This window comes from Thunnus maccoyii, chromosome 2 (assembly GCF_910596095.1).
Source record: "Thunnus maccoyii chromosome 2, fThuMac1.1, whole genome shotgun sequence".
NCBI classification, from domain to species: Eukaryota; Metazoa; Chordata; class Actinopteri; order Scombriformes; family Scombridae; genus Thunnus; species Thunnus maccoyii.
The window spans coordinates 21,215,171-21,221,547 of record NC_056534.1 but is presented as its reverse complement, the minus strand read 5'-3'; positions in this window follow the sequence as shown (position 1 = coordinate 21,221,547).

Below are 6,377 nucleotides of genomic sequence, written 5' to 3'. Positions count from 1 at the left end.
TGTGAAACTGAGCAGAATGTATTTGCAATGGTGTCAGCAATATGATCCTGTATCAAACTCCATATTTCAATACATTTAAATAATTTTTCCCATTGACATTTTCCCAGTGACAATTTTATTTAATGTTGCCACATTTTTCAAACAATAATTTGTTTTTTTTTACCAGCATTTTAACCCTTTCCCTTCAACTAATCACATGCCCCCAGCCTCTCAGCAGAGTTGCCACTGAATTTAGTCAGCAAGCTCTAATTAGACAACAATAATTCCAAAATAACATATCAAAGGAGCTGCTGTAAATGCTAATGTACACTATTAACCTGGCATTAAATACTCTGCTTTTGATGCTAAATGAAAAAGGTAGGGTAAAAAGCTATATTAATAGGTATGGAGTTATCTGGCTTTCATATCCTATCCAAGCTGCTTCAGACTGTGAACCTAACATAACTGCCTGGAAGATGGATCACATCAGCAGTGGAGGAATGTTTCTCTACTGACTGAGGCCTCATCGCCACCTGCTATACATATTATCTGTATCTAGATATGTAATCTGGATAATGACATCAGATGACATTCAGTTGATTTGTGTTTGATAGAAGTCTTTGCGAGCATGCGATACTAGCATTCCTCTCCCATCTCTTTTAAAGTGTTTCGATCTGTTAAATCAGTTGCTGTAGTCTTGGGTTGGTGCATGCACATGGCCCTTGGCCACACCTTGGTGCATCTCCAGATGAGAAAGTGGGATGTGACTGCTGTGGGGAAGGGGTTGTGGAAATCAAATGCCCATATAAGTACAGGGAAGGCCTACAGGGTGTCACTGTCAATGAGGATTTCTGCCCTGACCAAACATTCAAGTCCTGGTTTGTCTGCAGTGTCCAATGCTGTGATTTTTTGGTGTGGACAACTCAGGGCTTGGTTGTAAATCCCATCCCAAGACATTAACAGCTCTTGCAGAAGGCTTTACCTAAAGCAAAGCTATGTTATTTATCTTGTATTCTGCCAAAACTTCTAACCTGCAGCCAAGATTCTGCCCCTCAACCGCCAGTATTTTGCAACACATGCAATACAATAATTTAGAAAAAAAACAGTATGTTCATTTCTCAAAATGAGCAAAGTGGAAATGTTCTAAGTTCATTGTTTTACACACACATTGTATTTCATAAGTGTCATACTCTTTCTTTTCTGGGCGCTACAGATTTACAGAGATTGGTAAGAGCACCACACACAATCGCCATGTCATCCAAGAGGCTAACCTGGGAAATTGGAATAACAGAAAGCAAAATTTTCAAACTCTTCCATCTGCTTATAACTTCAAATCTAAAATAAATCTACTTCACAAGCAGGTAACTGACTCTTTCCTTTAGTGAAACTTGGTATAGGCAAGGCAGCACCATATGTAGCAAGCTCATCCCTGATCAAAAGTCCCCTCTGCTGAGATTTTATCTTTGGGTTCTAACAGGTGCAAAAACCCTGGTTCAAGTCTTATTTGCCTATCTGACACTCTCCCACCCCAGCATGGGGACAGGAATGAAACTGCCCCTGCAGGTGTTATTCCCACCAGGTACTTAATTGTGTTATTATGTTTGTAATTGGACCAGGTACGAGCTCTAGCAGTCAAGCTAGTTCTCAAGCTCTTAGAATGCTTGATATTGTGCTTTCAGAAACTTTGAACCTATATGCTATATCTCTGTTACTGAGCCCCAGTCTCAGATTCATAAGGACCACTAATAAATGATCTTCCAGCATGAGATTTTCAGTTTGCTTCTGCACACTCTCTCTCATTTTTGTCATTAACAAAGTGAAGATGATTTTGGTGCCCTTCCCCAACCACATCCCACCTAAATTACCCCACCAGTACTGCCTCATCACCATCCGCTCATTCTACAGTAAAAATGTGAACAACAAACATCAGACACCACAATTATTTCAAGACAAAAATATAGTTTTTTATTTTTATAAATTAAAATTACTTCTCAAACAACAAAGAATGAATAAATTGTTAAATATTACCAACTATCTGTTAGCAACATACAAGACACGGGCACTTGGTTAGTCATAGATTACACTCGATAGATTACTCCTTCCATGATGTCATGTGCCTAAAATATTCTGGACTGTTCTCATGGGTTTTGAGTATTTCACAGCATTTTTTCCAGTCATTAAATGCATTACTGATTGTTTTGTTTGTATGATACTGTTTCTTGTTTTTTTTTTTGTGAGAACAGCTTGCAGCAGAAGCAGTAAAGGAATAAAACACCCAGCTTCTTTTGTTTTTCTCTCCATTCACTAATTTTCTGTAAAGTGGTGGTGATGGGAACTTCTCCCATCATCTCATTTTGGAAATGTAGTGTCTTAGTTTACCTGATATGGCCTCTGTTGACTAACTCCGTCCTCACTATATCAGACAGGGCTGACCAGCCAGCAGGATCTATAGCTGCTGCCTTGATGGACTCATACTTCAGGATATGTTCCAGTTGATGGTGTCTGCAGGCTGTAAAGTCGTAGCAGTGTATATGGTTCTTGTTGTTCTTTCACTGCAGGCAAATCTAAAACATACATGCAAATGTAGTCATTAATCCTTAAGTAAGGACACACAATGATTCATAAATTACAACACATCAGGCAATAAACACATCTGAAGCATAAATTATAGATAACGATTGACCAGTACTGTTCAATTACATTAGTGAAAAATGGTCTAGAATCTAGGTTATATTATTTTTGATGGGAATAAGTTATTCTAGCTTTAATGTGTCCTGTAGACAACTTGAATAAATATAGATGGTTGCAGTCTTATATTTATTAGTATTTAAGTTAACTATATTCCCTTTCTTAATATAGAAATGATACTTGTGATTCAATATATTTTATTGCGCAAGTATGTAAGAAACCATTTACTAATAGATAATATTGGTATTTGACTTGAAACTTTCTTAAATCGAACCATAGTTCAGTGTAGTTCTAGCTCATTTGATTTTTTTTTTTTTGAGAAAGGTCCAGTATGTGGTGATATTGCCTTAAAAAATAATGAAAAAATGAAAAAAAGATAATGAATGAATGAAAATGAAAGAAATGAAATCTGTGTGTGCAAACTGCAGTTTCCATGGCTTTCTGTCATTGTGAAGAGTTAGAAAATGGTTAAAGGTTTGGCCAAATTACTGGCATAATAAAAATCGATTCCCCAGCATCCATTTGTGGACAAATAGACAAAACATTCCAGATGTACAGGATGAGTTATGTATGTTCATAACTGATTGTGAATATTTGATAGAATTATAGCAAAAATATTGACATTAGTTACATAACTGCAGCTGTAACATACAATGACCAGAACTCACCTGCTGCAGGCTGTGTTTCACTGCAGGTAGCTGGAGTGCTTGATATGATGCTAGATGTTGATTGACCTGCAGCTGTATTCAAACATACAGTACATCCATAATGTTTCACCACTGCACTTTGTGTCATTCTACTGCATATAAAGTAGCACTGTACAAGTAAACTTTATTTAATTTGACTAAGACCTACATTTAATTACTAACAATGTGTAACTATAACATTCAGTAATAGTAATAATAATAATAATCCAGAGATGTGACTAGTAACAACAAACAGCAGCACTGTGGAGACTGTAAGAACCACGAGTAAGCCTGCATTCTGGGATCGCAGTCTTCTAGTGGGATAATAGGGTATTATGAGCTCTTTAAGATATGATGGTACCAGACCACTAAGAGCTTTGTTGGTCAAAAACAATTTAAACCTAGATTCTTGACCTTTTTCACTCATGTAACAGTACTGGTCAACTGTTATCTATGCTTGTGTAATGTATGCTTCAGATGTGTTTATTGCCTGATGTGTTGTAATTTATCAATCATTGTGTGTCCTTACTAAAGGATTAATGACTATAATTGCATGTATGTTTTAGATTTGCCTTCAGGTGAAGGAACAACAGACACAACATACATTGCTACTACTCTACAGCCTGCAGACACCCCATCAACTGGAACATATCCTGAAGTATGTGAGTCCATCACGGCAGTCCACCAGGGCACCTCCTGCCCTCAACAGGCACCGATTTATCCACAAACACAGGAACCTTAGAAACAGCTGTAAAACCTGATATATATTTAGACTGTTTTTCTCCAATTGACCTTCCTTAATTAACTTCAACGATTTCTTCATCCAAACCATCAACCTGTCTCTTAGACCCCATCCCAACTAGGCTGCTTAAGGAAGTCTTATCCTTATGTGGAAATCAAGGTGACTGATACATACACATAGTCACATGATGATTAGTCACATGACCAGCAGGTAATCAGGAAGTGATAAAAGTTTGCTGGTCTCAGTATAGTGCCCCTTGACTTTGCTCCACACACCTCGTGTGGTGTACTCTCCCTCTCAAGCAGGGTGATAACCAGATGTGAGCATCCCGTCCATCACGGAGGGAAGAAAGACTCGTGCTTATAACTGACGTGACCATCCACAAGCTGCCGCAGCTATAGAGAACTTGAGATATTGCTGTAGCACTGGAAATCTCCCTCCCTGTTCCTGCATTATTGTTCTATGGGAGTTTGTTTATCCTTGCAAAGGACCAGGCCAGCCACTGTTTTCTACTAATGTTTTATTTCATTTTGTTTGTTTGTTTTGTTAGTTTCGTTGATCCTCATTGGCTGTATTGTCCACTCAGTACTATGGCCATTATATTGGCATTTGATTATATATTATTTGAGGCTTACCTCTAGTAGTGTAGGCTAGGCTAGGCTTCTATTGTATGTTATATTTTTGATGGTGATCTCATGTAATAGTTGCTTTCCTCTCTTCTGTCTCAATAGTTTGACTCTATACAAGGCCGGGTCCGTGCTGACATACCCCCTCCTCCTTGTGGTGGGACTGCACAGGGTGGCACATTGTAGTGGTGTGTATACTTAATACCGACACTGCATGGTATTTTGTTGTGGATATTTTAGATATTGTGTGTAGTGCATGCTTTTTGGTGTCAGGCCTGCTGTACCCTTCTCTTGCCCCTCCTTTCTTCTGTCTCCCACAGTTGTTTGGTAGGATGGTGCGCAAGAGCAGACCCGACCTTCATAACCTGAGGAAAGTTAACTCTGATTTTGCCAGCTAATTAATTTATTGTCTTGCTCACCTTATGCCTTTGTTATTTTAATTGTGATTTTATATATATATATATATATATATATTTGTACTATTTTGTAATAAAATTCAATCTATTTCCGTACAAAATCCGCCTCTTGTAAATTGATCCTGTTCGGGGACGAGTGAGTTGCATGACACACTGAAAATATTTAGGGTTTAAGGGTTCCTCCTGCCCCTTAGCGGGAGGTGGCGTAGTTAGACATAGAAGGGTAATTTCTGTACTGGTACTACACTTAGTTAGCACTGCTTTACTAGATATGATCAATCTGTCTTTAGTAACAGGCTATGTACCACAGTCCTTTAAAGTAGCTGTAATTAAACCTCTTCTTAAGAAGCCTACTCTTGATTCAAGTGTTTTAGCCAACTATAGACCCATATCTAATCTTCCATTTCTCTCCAAGATCCTTGAGAAAGCAGTCACCAATCAGTTGTGTGACTTTCTACATAACATTAGTTTCTTTGAGGATTTTCAGTCAGGAATTTAGTGCGCATAATAGCACAGAGACAGCACTGGTGAAAGTCACAAATGATCTCCTAACTGCATCCAACAAAGGACTTCTCTCTGTACTTGTCTTGTTAGATCTTAGTGTCATATTTGACACAATTGATCATCACATCCTATTACAGAGGCTGGAACATTTAATTAGCATTACAGGAACTGCATTAAGCTGGTTTAAGTCCTATTTGTCAGATTGATTTCAGTTTGTACACATTAATGATGTATCCTCCAAGCATGCAAAAGTTAGACACGGAGTTCCACAAGGTTGTGTGCTTGGATCTATTCACCTTATATTTGCTTCCTTTGAGTAAGCTCATGTTATTGCTATGCAGATGATACCCAATTATATTTATCAATGAAGCCAGATGAAACCAATCATAACTAAACTCCAAGCATGCCTTAAGGACATAAAATCCTGAATGACCTGCAATTTTCTGCCTACTAAACTCAGACAAAACTGAAGTTATTGTGCTTGGCCCTAAACACCTTAGAAACACATTATCTAATGATATAGCTACTCTAGATGGCATTGCCCTGGCCTCCAGCACCACCGTAAGGAATCTGGGACTTATCTTTGATCGGGATATGTCCTTTTACTCCCAAATAAAACACATTTCATGGACTGCCTTTTTTCACTTACATAATATTGCAAAAATCAGACACTTCCTGTCTCAAAAAGATGCAGAAAAAAATAGTCTATGCATTTGTTACTTCTAGGCTGGATTAT